Source organism: Bubalus kerabau, chromosome 3 (genome assembly GCF_029407905.1).
Source record: "Bubalus kerabau isolate K-KA32 ecotype Philippines breed swamp buffalo chromosome 3, PCC_UOA_SB_1v2, whole genome shotgun sequence".
NCBI lineage: Eukaryota > Metazoa > Chordata > Mammalia > Artiodactyla > Bovidae > Bubalus > Bubalus kerabau.
Genome location: NC_073626.1, coordinates 95,252,630 through 95,268,249, shown reverse-complemented (window position 1 = coordinate 95,268,249; position 15,620 = coordinate 95,252,630). Strand labels below are relative to the sequence as shown.

Here is a 15,620-nt window from a genome sequence, read left to right as displayed (position 1 = left end):
GAGAGAAAAAAATCTACAATCCAGATTACTATACCCAGCAAGGATCTCATTCAAATATGAAGGAGAAATCAAAAGCTTTACAGACAAGCAAAGGCTGAGAGAATTCAGCACCACCAAACCAGCTCTTCAACAAATGACAAAGGAGCTTTTCTAGACAGAAAACACAGAAAAGGCTCATAAACTCTAATCCAAAACAACAAAGTATATGGCACCAGGATCATACTTATTACCAATAATTACCTTAAATGTAAATGGGTTGAATGTCCCAACCAAAAGACAAAGACTGGCTGAATGGATAAAAAAACAAGACCCCTATGTATGCTGTCTACAAGAGACCCACCTCAAAACAAGGGACACATACAGACTGAAAGTGAAGGGCTGGAAAAAGATTCTTCATCCAAACGGAGACCAAAAGAAAGCAGGAGTGGCAATACTCATATCAGATAAAATAGACATTGAAATAAAGACCATGAAAAGAGACAAAGACAGACACCACATAATGATCAAAGGATCAATCCATGAAGATATAAAAATTATAAATATATATGCACCCAACATAGGAGTAGCTCAATACGTAAGGCAAATGCTAGTAAGAATGAAAGGGGAAATTAAAAGTAAAACAATAATAGTGGAAGACTTTAATACCCCACTCACACCTATGGATAGATCAACCGAACAGAAAATTATCAAGGAATCAAAAACTTTAAATGATACAATGGATCAGTTAGATCTAATTGATATCTATAGGACATTTGAGCAATATATGAACCGTGAACTTCCAGATGTTCAAGCTGGTTTTAGAAAAGGCAGAGGAACCAGAGATCAAATTGCCAACATCCGCTGGATCAAAAAAGCAAGAGAGTCCCAGAAAAAACATCTATATTTGCTTTATTGACTATGACAAAGCCCTTGACTGTGTGAATCAAAATAAAATGTGGAAAATCCTGAAAGAGATGTGAATACCAGACCACCTGGCCTGCCTCTTGAGAAACCTGTATGCAGGTCAGGAAGCAACAGTTAGAACTGGACATTGAACAACAGACTTGTTACAAATAGGAAAAGGAGTACGTCAAGGCTGTATATTGTCACGCTGCTTATTTAACTTATATGCAGAGTCCATCATGAGAAACACTGGGCTGGAGGAAGCACAAGCTGGAATCAAGATTGCCAGGAGAAATATCAATAACCTCAGATATGAAGATGACACCACCCTTATGGCAGAAAGTGCAGAACTAAAGAGCCTCTTGATGAAAGTGGAAGTGTAGAGTGAAAAAGTTGGCTTAAAGCTCAACATTCAGAAAACTAAGATCATGGCATCCGGTCCCATCACTTCATAGCAAATAGATGGGGAAACAATGGTAACAGTGGCTGACTTTATTTTGGGGGGCTCCAAAATCACTGCAGATGGTGATCGCAGCAATGAAATTAAAAGATGCTTACTCCTTGGAAGAACGTTATGACCAACCTAGATAGCATATTAAAAAGCAGAGACATTACTTTGCCATCAAGGGTCTGTCTAGTCAAGGCTATGGTTTTTCCTGTGGTCATGTATGGATGTGAGAGTTGGACCATAAAGAAAGCTGAGTGCAGAAGAGTTGATACTTTTGAACTATGGTGTTGGAGAAGACTTTTGAGAGTCCCTTGGACTGCAAGGAGATCCAACCAGTCCATCCTAAAGGAGATAAGTCCTGGGTATTCATTGGAAGGACTGATGTTGAAGCTGAAACGCCAATACTTTGGCCACCTGATCCAAAGAGCTGAGTCATCTGAAAAGACCCTGATGCTGTGAAAGATTGAGGGCAGGTGGAGAAGGGGATGACAGAGGATGACATGGTTGGATGACATCACTCATCACTCAATGGACATGAGTTTGGGTAAACTCCGGGAGCTGCTGATGGACAAAGAGGCCTGGTGTGCTGTGGTTCATGGGGTCACGAAGAGTCAGATATGACTGAGCTACTAAACTGAACAAAGGACATTTCAACACAAAACAATGAATTTAACTTTTTTCTCAAGTGCACACAGCACATTCTCTAGGATAGATCACATCCTGGGCCATGAATCTAGCAGATTTTACAATTTAGTAAGTTCCCCCCAAAAAATGAAATCATTTCAAGCATCTTTTCTGATCACAATGCAGTAAGATTAGATGTCAACTACAGGGGGGAAAAAAACAAACCTATTAAAAATAAAAACCTATGGAGGCTAAACAACATGCTTCTGAAAAACCAACAAATCAAGGAAGAAATCAAAAAGGAAATCAAAACATGCATAGAAACAAATGAAAATGAAAACACGACAACTCCAAACCGATGGGATTCAGTAGAAGCAGTACTAAGGGGAAGGTTCATAGCAATACAAGCTTACCTCAAGAAACAAGAGAAAAATCAAATAAATAACCTATCTTTACACCTGAAGCAAATAGAAAAAGAAGAAATGAAAAAACTGAGGGTTAGAAGAATTAAAGAAATCATAAAAATAATGGCAGAATATGCAATAAGTGACTTTAGGTCCGTTTGGTGAAGACAAATTAAGCTAGTTATAATTATGCCTCATCAGATCAGATCAGTCGCTCAGTTGTGTCCAACTCTTTGTGACCCCATGAATCGCAGCACACCAGGCCTCCCTGTCCATCACAAACTCCCAGAGTTCACTCAAACTTACACCCATTGAGTCGGTGATGCCATCCAGCCATCTCATCCTCTGTCGTCCCCTTCTCCTCCTGCCCCCAATCCCTCCCAGCATCAGAGTCTTTTCCAATGAGTCAACTCTTCGCATGAGGTGCCCAAAGTACTGGAGTTTCAGCTTTAGCATCATTCCTTCCAAAGAAATCCCAGGGCTATTCTCCTTCAGAATGGACTGGTTGGATCTCCTTGCATTCCAAGGGACTCTCAAGAGTCTTCTCCAACACCACAGTTCAAAAGCATCAATTCTTTGGTGCTCAGCTTTCTTCACAGTCCAACTCTCACATCCATACATGACCACTGGAAACACCATAGCCTTGACTAGACAGACCTTTGTTGGCAAAGTAATATCTCTGCTTTTGAATATGCTATCTAGGTTGGTCATAACTTTCCTTCCAAGGAGTAAGCGTCTATTAATTTCATGGCTGAAGTCACCATCTGCAGTGATTTTTGGGCCCCCAAAATAAAGTCTGACACCATTTCCACTGTTTCCCCATCTATTTGCCATGAAGTGATGGGAACAGATGCCATGATCTTCGTTTTCTGAATGTTGAGCTTTAAGCCAACTTTTTCACTCTCCACTTTCACTTTCATCAAGAGGCTTTTTAGTTCCTCTTCACTTTCTGCCATAAAGGTGGTGTCATCTACATATCTGAGGTTACTGATATTTCTCCTAGCTTGTGCTTCTTCCAGTCCGGCATTTCTCATGATGTACTCTGCATATAAGTTAAATAAGCAGGGTGACAATATACAGCCTTGTCGTACTCCTTTTCCTACTTGGAACCACTCAGTTGTTCCGCGTCCAGTTCTAACTGTTGCTTCCTGACCTGCATATAGGTTTCTCAAGAGGCAGGTCAGGTGGTGTGGTATTCCCATCTCTTTCAGAATTTTCCACAGTTTATTGTGATTCACACAGTCAAAGGCTTTGTCATAGTCAATAAAGCAGAAATAGATGTTTTTCTGGAATTTTCTTGCTTTTTTGATGATCCAGCAGATGTTGGCAATTTGATCTCTGGTTCCTCTGCCTTTCTAAAACCAGCTTGAACATCTGGAAGTTCACGATTTTTATGAACTTCTATGAGGACACCATCACCCTAATACCAAAACCAGACAAAGATGCCACAAAGAAAGAAAACTACAAGTCAATATCACTGATGAACATAGATGCAAAAATACTCACCAAAATTCTAGCAAACAGAATCCAACAGCATATTAAAAAGATTATACATCATAACCAAGTGGGCTTTATCCCAGCCATGCAGTATTCACAAATCAATCAATGTGATACACCACATTAACACATTTAGAGATAAAAACCATATGATTAACTCAACAGATGCAGGGAAAGCCTTTGACAAAATCCACCCATCATTTATGATAAAAAAAAAAAAAAAAAAAAAAAAAACTCTCCAGAAAGGAGGCATAGAAAGAACATACCTCAACATAATAAAAGCCACATATGATAAAACCACAGCAAACATTATCCTCAATGGCAAAAAAAACTGAAAATATTTCCCCTAAAGTCAGGAACAAAGCAAGGGTGCCCACCCTCACCACTTCTATTCAATATAGGTTTGGAAGTTTTAGCCAGAGCAATTAGAAAAGAAGAAGAAATAAAAGGAATCTAGATTGGAAAAGAAGAAGTAAAACTCTCACTGTCTGCAGATGACTTGATCCTTTACATTGAAAACCCTAAAGACACCACCAGAAAATTACTATAACTAATCAATGAATATAGTCAAGTTGAAGGATATAAAATTAATACCCAGAAATCCCTTGCATTCCTATACACTAACAATGAGAAAACAGAAAGAGAAATTAAGTAAACAATCCCATTCACCAGTGCAATGAAAAGAATACAATACTCAGGAATAAATCTACCTAAAGAAACAAGAGACCTATACATATAAAACTATAACACACTGATGAAAGAAATCAAAGATGACACAAATGGATAAATATAACATGTTCATGGATCAGAAGAATCAATATAGTGAAAATGAGTATAGTACCCAAAGCAATCTATAGATGCAATGCAATCCCTATCAAGCTACCAAAGGTATTTTTCAGAGAACTAGAACAAATAATTTCACAATTTGTATGGAAATACAAAAAACCTTGAATAGCCAAAGCAATCTTGAGAAAGATGAATGGAACTGGAAGCATAAACCTGCCTGACTTCAGACGATACTACAAAGCTACAGTCATCAACACAGTATGGTACTGGCACAAAGACAGAAACATAGATCAATGGAACAAAATAGAAAGCCCAGAGATAAATCCATGCACCTATGGACACCTTATCTTTGACAAAGCAGGCAAGAATATACAATGGAGAAAAGACAATCTCTTTGACAAGTGGTGCTTGGAGAACTGGTCAACCACTTGTGAAAGAATGAAACTAGAACACTTTGTAACACCATACACAAAAATAAACTCAAAATGGATTAAAGATCTAAATGTAAGACTAGAAACTATAAGACTCCCAGAGGAAAACATAGGCAAAACACTCTCTGACCTAAATCACAGCAACATCCTCTATGACCCACCTCCCAGAGTAATGGAAATAAAAGCAAAAATAAACAAATGGGACCTAATTACACTTAAAAGCTTTTGCACAATGAAGGAAACTAAGGTGAAAAGACAGCCTTCAGGAGAGGAGAAAACAGCAAACCAAGAAACTGAAAAAGAATGAATCTCAAAAATATACAAGCAGCTCATGCAGCTCAATACCAGAAAAATAAGCGACCCAATCAAAAAACAGGCCAAAGAACTAAACAGACATTTCTCCAAAGATGACATACAGATAGCTAATAAATGCATGAAAAGAGGCTCAACATCACTCATTATCAGAGAAATGCAAATCAAAACCACAATGAGGTACCATCTCATACCAGTCAGAATGGCTGCCATTAAAGTCTACAAACAACAAATGCTGGAGAGGGTGTGGAGAAAAGGGAACCCTCTTACACTGTTGGTGGGAATGCAAACTAGTACAGCCACTATGGAGAACAGTGTGGAGATTCCTTGAAAAACTGGAAATAGAACTTCCATATGACCCAGAAATCCCACTGCTGGGCATATACACCAAGGAAACCAGAACTGAAAGAGACACATGTACCTACAATGTTCACCGCAGCACTGTTTACAATAGCTAGGACATGGAAGCAACCTAGATGTCCATCCGCAGACAAATGGATAAGAAAGTTGTGGTACATATACACAATGGAATATTACTCAGCTATTAAAAAGAAAGCATTTGAGTCAGTTCTAATGAGGTGGATGAAACTGGAGCCTATTATACACAGTGAAGTAAGTCAGAAAGAAAAGCACCAATACAGTATATTAACACATATACATGGAATTTAGAGAGATGGTAATGATGACCCTATATGCAAGACACCAAAAGACACAGATATAAAAAACAGACTTTTGGACTCTGTAGGAAAAGGCGAGGGTGGGATGATTTGAGAGAATAGCATTGAAACATATATATTACCATATGTGAAATAGATGACCACTCCAACAACGATGCATCAAACAGGGCACTCAAAGTCAGTGCACTGGGACAACCCAGAGAGATGGCATGTGGAGGGAGATGGGAAGGGGGTTCAGGATAGGGGACACATGTACAGCCATGGCTGATTCACACCAATGTATGGCATAAACCACCACAATATTGTTAAGTAATTAGCCTCCAATTAAAATAAAATAAATTTTAAAAAAAGAAAAAGAAATGCAATAAGGCAAAAAGGTTGTCTGAGGATGCATTACAAATAGCTGAAAAAAGTAGAGCAGTGAAAGACAAAGGAGAAAAGGAAAGATATACCCATCTGAATGCAGAGTTCCAAAGAATAGCAAGGAGAGATAAGAAGGCATTCTTAAATAAACAATTCAAAGAAAAGGAGGGAAAAAATAAAATAGGAAAGCATAGAGATCTCAAGAAAATCAGTGTCCAAGGGATCCTTTCATGCAAAGATGGGCACAATAAAGGACAGAAACAGTATGGACCGAACAGAAGCAAAAGAGATTAAGAAGAGGTTGCATGAATACACAAAACTTAACAAAAAAGATATTAATGACCTGGATAACCACTATGGTATGGTCACTCACCTAGACAAGATATCCTGGAGTATGAAGTCAAGTGGGACTTTGGAAGCATTACTACAAACACAACTAGTGGAGGTGATGGAATTCCAGCTGAAATACTTCAAATCCTAAAAGATGATGCTGTGAAAGTGCTGCACTCAATATGCCAGCAAATTTAGAAAACTCAGCAGTGACAACAGGACTGAAAAAAGTCAGCTTTTATTCCAAATCCCAAAGAAGGGCAAAGCCAGTGAATGTTCAAACTACCACACTGCTGTGTTCATTCATGTGCTAACAAGATAATGCTCAAAATCCTTCAAGCTAGGCTTCAACAGTATGTGAACTGAGAACTTCCAGTAGCACAAGCTGGATTTAGAAAAGGCAGAGGCCAACAGCTGTTGGAGTACAGAAAAAGCAAGAGAAATTCAGAAAAACATTTACTTCTGCTTCATTGACTATGCTAAAGCCTTTGACTATGTAGATCACAACAAAATGTGGAAAATTCTTAAAGAGAGGGAAGATCAGATCACCTTACCTGTCTCCTGAGAAACCTGTATGCAGGTCAAGAAAAAAACAAATAGAACTGAACATAGAACAATGGACTGGTTCAAAATTAGGATAGGAGTACATCAAAGCTGTACATCATCACCCTGCTTATTTAACTTACATGCAGAGTACATCATGTGAAATTCCAGGCTGAATGAAGTACAAGCTGGGATCAAGATTGCGGGAGAAATATCAATAACCTCAGACATGCAGAGGACACCATGTTAATGGCAGAAAACAAAGAGGAACTAAAGAGCCTCTTGATGGAGGTGAAAGAGCACAGTAAAAAAGCTGGCTTAAAACTCAATATTCAAAAAACAAAGATCATGGCATCTAGTCCCATCACTTTATGGCAAATAGATGGGAAAACAATGGAAACAGTGACAGACTTTATTTTCTCAGACTTCAAAATCAGTGTGGATGGTGACCGCAGCCATAAAACTAAAAGACGCTTGCTCCTTGGAAGTAAAGCTATGACAAACCTAGACAGCATGTTAAAAAGCAGAGACATACTTTGCCCACAAAGGCCACATAGTCAAAGCTTTGGTTTTTCTAGTAGTCTTATACAGATGTGAGAGTTGGACCATAAAGGCTGAGCACAGCAGAACTGATGCTTTCAAACTCTGCTGGATAAGACTCTTGAGAGTCCCTTGGACAGAGAGGAGATCAAACCAGTCAACCCTAAAGGAACTCAACCCTGAATATTCATTGGAATGACTGGCGCTGAAGCTGAAGCTCCAATACTTTGGCCACCTGCATGAAGAGCCGACTCACTGGAAAAGACTCTGATGCTGGAAAAGACTGAAGGCAGGAAAAGGGGGCAACAGAAGACAAGATGGTTGGATGGCAATACCAACTCAATGGATGTGAGTTTGAGCAAACTCTGGGAGATAGTGAAGGACAGGGAAGCGTGGCATGCTGCAGTCCATGGGGTCACAAATAGTTGGACATGATTGAACAACACACTGAAGGTGACAGGATCCAAAAAGATATTCCATGAAAACTGACATCAAAAGAACACTGAAGTAATACTCATATAAGACAAAACAGATGCTAAAATAGACCGTTAACAAAAGACAAGTAAAGAACAGGTGGCACTAGTGTTAAGGAACCTGCCTGCCAATGCAGCAGACAAAAGAGATGCAGATTCAAACCCTGGGTCAGGAAGATCCTGGAGGAGGGTATAGCTACCCACTCCGGTATTCTTGCCTAAAGAATCCCTTGGACAGAGGAGTCTGGCAGCCTACAGTCCATTGGGTCACACAGAGTTGGACACAACTGAAGCGAGTCAGTACACATGCATGCAACAATCAAAGGATCAATCCAAGAAGATATAATGATGGTATGTATGCACCCAATATATGAGCATGTCAACATACAAAGCAAATGCTAACATCAATAAAAGGGGAAACTGATATTAACACAGTAACAGTGAAGGACTTTAACACACCAATTTCATCAATGAACAGATAAACCAGATAGAAAATTAAATGATATGTTATCCTGGACAGTCTTAATTAATATTTATAGGACATTCCATCTAAAAGCAGCAGAATGTACTTTCTTCTGAAGTGCACATGGAACATTCTCCAGAATAGATCACATCTGGGGTCACAAACTAAACCTCAGTAAATTTTTAAAAATTGAAATTATATCAAGCATATTTTTGACTACAATGCTGTAAGATTAGAAATCAATTATGGGGGGAAAACTACAAAAAAACACAGATATATAGAGGCTAAAGCATATGTTGCTAAATAACCAATGGATCACTAAAAAAAAAAATCAAAGAAGAAATTTAAAAAATACTAAGAGATAAATGAAAACAACAATCCAAAACCCATATATGGGACACAGCAAAACAAGATCTAAGAGGGAAGCTTATAGGAATAAAATCTTAACTCAGTAAATAAGAAAAATATCAAATAAAGAATCTAACTTTACACCTAAAACAACTAGAGAAAGAAAGAAAAAAAAAAACCAAAGTTAGTAGAAAGAAATTTAAAAGATCAGAGCAGGAATAAATCAAATAGAGATAAAAACAACAATAGCAAAGATCAAGAGAGTAAAAGTTGATTCTTTGAAGAGATAAACAATTGTTAAAAACTTTTTATCCAGATTCACCAAGAAAAAAAAGATGAGGACTCAAATCAGTAAAATTGGAAATGAAAAGAAAGTTAAACATGATGCCAAAGAAATATGAAGGATCATAAGACTTCCCTGGTGGCTCAGATGGTAAAGCGTCTGCCTACAATGCAGGAGACCTGGGTTCGATCCCTGGGTGGGGAAGATCCTCTGGAGAAGGCAATGGCAACCCACTCCAGTACTCTTGCCTGGAAAATCCCATGGATGGAGGAGCCTGGTAGGCTACAGTTCATGGGGTCGCAAAGAGTCGGACATGACTGAGCAACTTCACTTCACTTCACGAGACCATCACAAGCAACTATATGCCAACAAAATGGGTAAACTAGAAGAAATGCACAAATACTTACAAAGGTACAACCTTACAAATGGACAAACACCTTACAAAGTTTGAATTAGGAAGCAATAGAAAATATAAACAGAACAATCACAAGTACTGAAACTGAACCTGATTAAAAATCTTCCAAACAAAAGTCCACAAGCAAACAGCTTCATGGGCCAATTCTATTAGTCATTTAGAGAAGAGTTAACAACTTCCTTCTGAAATTCTTCACAAAAAACTGCTGAGGAAGCAACATTCCCAAACTCATTCTATGAGGTATCACCCTGATACCAAAAACTAGACAGAGATACCAGAAAAGAAAAAGGAAAAAGAAAATTACAGGCCAATATCATTGAGCAAAAATAGAGGCAAAAATACTCAACAAAATAATAGACGACTGAATCCAACAACATATTAAAAGGATCTTATACCATGATCAAATGGGATTTATCATAGGGATGCATGTATGATACATCACATTGATATATGCAAAATCAACATGATATATCATACTATAAATTGAAGAATGAAAATCATATATTCTTCTCAACAGATGCAGAAAAAGCTACTGACCAAATTCAACACCCATTTATGATAAAAATTCATCAGAATGTTGGCAAAGAGGAAACCTACCTCAACATTATAAGTGCTGTATGTGACAAACCCACAGGAAACATCATTCTCAATGATGAAAAACTGAAAGCATTTCCACCAAAATCAGGAACAAGAAGGATGTCCACTCTCGCCACTTTCATTCAACACAGTTTGGAAGTCTTAGCATGGCCATCAGAAAAGAAAAAGAAATAAAAGGAAATCAAATTGGAAAAGAAAGAAAACCATCACTGTTTGCAGATTACATGATATTACACATAGGACATCCTAAAAATGCTACCAGAAAACTACTAGGGATCACCAATGAATTTACACCTAGAGGAAAACTTAGGCAGAACACTCATAAATTGCAGCAATATCTTTTTCTATTCCTCTCCCAGAATAATGGAAATAAAAACAAAAAGAAAAAAATGGGACTTGCTTAAACTCAAAAGCTTTTGTTTGCACAGCAAAGAAAACAAAATGAAACGACAACCCTTAGAATGGGAGAAAATATTTGCAAATGATGTGACCAAAAGTGATTAGTCTCAAAAATTTACAAATAGCTCATGATGCTTAAAGCATCAACACAAACAACCAAATCAACAAATGGGCAGAAGACCTAAATAGACATTTCTCCAAAGATGACATACAAATTGCCAAGAGGTACATGAAATAATAACTAATTATTAGAAAAATGGAAATCAAAACTATAACAGGATATCACATCACACCAGCCAGAATGGCTATCATCAAAAAATCCACAAGCAATAAATGCTAGAGAGGATGTAGGGTAGGGAACCCCCCATACACTGATGGTGGGAATTTAAATCAGTACAGCCAGTATGGAGAACAGTATGTAAGTTTCTTAAAAAAAAAAAAAAAAAAAGCTACCATATGACCCTGCAATCCCACTCCTGGGCATATATCCAGAGAAAAACATGATTCAAAAGGATACATGCACCCCAATGTTCACTGCAGTACTGTTTACAACAGCCAAAACATGGAAGCAACCTAAATGCCCACTGACACAGGAATGGATAAAGACGTTGTGTATAATACACAATGGACTATTACTCAGTCATTTTCTATTTTAAAAAGAATGAAATAATGTCATTTGCAGCAACACAGATGGACCTATAGAGTGTCATACTAAGTGAAGTAAGTCATACATAGAAGGAGAAATATTGTATGACACCTGTTGGGAGCCACGTTAGGCATTACTGACAAAATGGAGGCATGGCCCCAACCCCCTCTCCTCATCTTGCAGGCACGGTCCCGGGATGAAGGAGTTAGGCCTTGTGATTCTGACTTGTTCTTTCCTTTCTTTGGTTGAGTTGGCTGGAAAGAATATTAAGGTGCTTGAGAGAAGCATGAGAAAGCACAAAGCCTTCTGCATTTGTGCCCAGAAAATAATCTATAAAGTAACCTTTGACATTTGTTCAAGGATCTTTACAAAGAATGTTCCAGGATGAGCACATAGGCCGCAGCTTGAGGCCATGGGAAGGATTGTTATCTGAGACCTGTTTGTGAGGGGAATGTTTATGGCAAAAGAAGTTTGCTGAGTTTAGGGTTTAGGAATAATTAAGAATAGCTAGAAGCCTTTTTAGGAGATAGTGATCTTAAAATGCTAGGGGCAAACAGGATTTAGAAAGATAAGAAATAAACTGAGGAATGTGGCATGAGTTACAGTGTAATCACAAGTTAAGTATAGGACACATAAGAGAAAGTAGATAATAGATAGTAAAGCTGATTCTGAGAGAATTGCTAAAGCAGGAACTCTGTTTGTAGGACAACAATGATTTCTGGAGACAATAAATCTGGGTGGGGAAAACTAAAATGTCAAACCTCTGGCCTAATGCTTTTGTCAAAGTATAAAAGAAAACCTGAGGCTTGAAATAAACATGTAGTTGCCTACTATGAGTCAGAGGCTACATCATCATCCACGGACACCACTCACCCCTTCAGGCTGATTCCCTGGCTGCTGGAGCTGGACTCCGGCAGACAACCCTTATATGTGGGATCTTAAAAGAAATGATACAAATGAACTTACTTACGAAAGAGACTCATAGACTTAGAAAATAAACTTATGGTTGCCAGGGGGAAAGGATAGTTAGGGACTTTGGGAAGGTCATGTATGTCATCTACACACCGCTATATTTAAAATGGATAACCAGCAAGGATCAATTGTGTAGCATACGGATCTCTGCTCAGTGTTATATGCCAGCCTGGATGGGAGAGGGGTTTAGGGGACAATAGATACATGAATATGCATGGCTGAGTCCCTTTACTGTTCACCTTAAACTACCATGACATTGTTAACTGGCTATACCTGATACAAAATAAAAATGTTTAAAGTTTGGGGAAGTGTGTGTGTGTGTGTGTGTGTGTGTGTGTGATTCTTACTCCTTGGAAGTAAAGCTATGACAAATCTAGGCAATATATTAAAAAGCAGCGACATCACTTTGCTGACAAAGGTCCATATAGTGAAAGCTATGGTTTTTAAGTAGTCACATACAAATGTGAGAGCTGGACCATAAAACAAGCTGAGCACCAAAGAATTAATGCTTTTGAATTGTCATGATGGAAAAGACTCCTGAGAATCCTTTGGACTGCAAGGAGATAAAACCAGTCAATCCTAAAGGAAATCAACCATGGATATTCACTGAAAGGACTGAATCCTGAAGCTCCAGTATTTTGGGACACCTGATGTGAAGAGCCGACTCACTGTATAAGACCCTGATGCTGGGGAAGATTGAAAAGGAGAAGGGGGTGGCAGAGGATACAACGGTTAGACAGCATAACAGACTCAATGGACATGAATTTGAGCCAACTCCGGGAGACAGTGAAGGACAGGGGAGCCCAGCATGCTGCAGTCCATATAGGGCTGCACAGAGTCAGACACGACTTACCAACTGAACAACAACAAACTGAATCACTTTGCTATGCACCTGAAATTAACACAATACTGGAAAAGAACTATATTCCAATATTAAATGAAAATCTGAAAAGAAAGAAAAATCTCAGCATCTAAATAATTGAGAAACTTAAATGTTTCCTCTTCTTTAAAATCGTTTTGGATTGAGCCATTCTTAAGCATAGTGGAATTATTTGTCATGATTTATTTGATTTTGGGAGGGCTTTAATACCAAAAGAAAGAAAGAAAAAAACCACAGCCTGCTGCTGCTGCTAAGTCACTTCAGTAGTGTCCAAATCTGTGCGACCCCATAGACGGCAGCCCACAAGGCTCCCCTGTCCCTGGGATTCTCCAGGCAAGAACACTGGAGTGGGTTGCCATTTCCTTCTCCAATGCATGAAAGTGAAGTTTCTCAGTCGTGTCCGACTCCTAGCGACCCCATGGACTGCAGCCTACCAGGCTCCTCTGTCCATGGGGTCATGCATAATACTTTCACATTTAGCAACAATATATGGGCAGGCAGTGAAAATATTTCTTGAATGAATAGATGAAGCCCTTTTGGCCCAAATTTCAGAAGAACCCTATCAAAACAAGATTAGAGCTAACTGAAATCAAGGCCCTTTTTAAGTAGAGCAGATTAGATCCTTAGAGAGACAGAGTGATTCACAGGCCAACAAACCCAGAGGAGAAAGTTTCAAAAACTAACTCTCCGACAATGCACCTTGGATAGAAGGTCCTAAGATCAGAAAATTATGTGTGTGGACCTTATCTATTGAAACTATCAGGGGGCAACACTGGTATTTTTATTATATAAATGGGAATTGTGTCAGTTATGAATTATTACTCTCGTACAACACTAACAATGATCAGAAATGAAGATTTAATCATCCTCAGGGGGAAAAAATGGTTGGTAGCAAATAATTCCACTACCCTCTGTTTTAAGCATTACAAAAGATCAAAGAAATATAGGGAGAAGCTGCCCACTCTATATGATGCACGTTAATACTTATAACTAAAAGTGGATATTATTTTCTGTTGTAACAGATGGGTAAATGAAGCTCTGGTTAACTACTTTGTTTTCTGTCAAGAAACTAAACTAGAAAATAAACTAGAAGCCCATTTCCTTTTTTTTAATTCTACTCTGAAAACTCATGGCAGAGAAAAAATTTATAATAAGCACCAATACTCTTGTAGAAGTCAGAGCACAAAGAAATTATATTAGTAGTGTGCCTAGCTCACAAGAGCTCACCTAACTTATGCCTTAGAAATTTGTTAGTGAATGAGTAACACATTTAACATACTGATCTTTAAAATATTTTGATTAATTTGTATCACTGACTTAGCACCACTAGAATATCCTTTCAGCATTTACTACCCTTTTGCCTAAATTAGCTGAACGGTTGCTTCTAGTCACTATTTTCTTGTCAACTGAAGAGATTTGGTGAACAGGATCTTCAAGTCTAACCACAGAGGAGTGACTTATTAAAGATCAAATTAGTAAAGTGTTTTCTCATGCTCTGCGCTTTAAATAACTGGGGGTTTGAATCTTCAGACTCAGAAACCAAGTTGTGCAAGTTCCAAAGTTACACAAGAACATGGAACACAGTCGTTAAAAAACAAAAAAGAGAATAGAATGCATTTTAATCTTCAGAACATTCTCATGGGTTTCTTACTGTTTCCCTCAACAAGCTGAAACTATGATTTCAAACACCCTTGATGAAATTTATTACATAGCCAGGGAGGTGAGTGTGAACTTTGGTCTATTTTTATTCCTCCCTGGAAATTCTCTTTGGTTTTCACAACAAAGAAGTGGTGGAAAGGATGGCACTATTAATTAATTTCTCTGTGGCTTATTTATGTTTTCATACTCAAGAGGCTACTGGATTGAATTTCTTGGGAAAATGTGAAACATGTCAGAGTCCTCAAGTATTGTGTGAATACCCACCTGGAGATTCTAATACAGTGGGCCTGCACAAAAAACCTATGCAGCAGGTATATGGATTTGTTACATGAATTACCCCATGATACCTGGAAAGAGGATGCTACCTGGGAAGTTTCCTGATGTAAACATTTGAGTTTATAAATAGAAGTAAAAAAAACAAGTACACTGAGAATTTATCTGCTAATTTTTTTCTTTTTTTATTGCAGCTATAAAGAGTTACATAATTTGTGCTAGGCAAGGAGACAATTCAGAATCCAGACTCAAGATAAAATACCAACTCTAACACTTTCTAAAATTACCACCTTGGGAAGTTAGTCACTTTAATCCTTCATTTTTTTTTAATGTGTAAAATGGAGGAGGTAATAATATCTACTTCATACAGTTGTC

At 38.1% G+C, this 15,620-nt stretch overlaps 1 non-coding gene across 1 annotated transcript; it reads left to right on the top strand.

Annotated features, from left to right (window-relative positions):
* The first annotated feature begins 9,536 nt into the window (after positions 1-9,536).
* On the top strand, positions 9,537-9,608 carry TRNAC-ACA (transfer RNA cysteine (anticodon ACA)). Its single transcript has one exon. It is a non-coding gene; the product is annotated as a tRNA-Cys (tRNA).
* Positions 9,609-15,620: the final 6,012 nt, after the last annotated feature.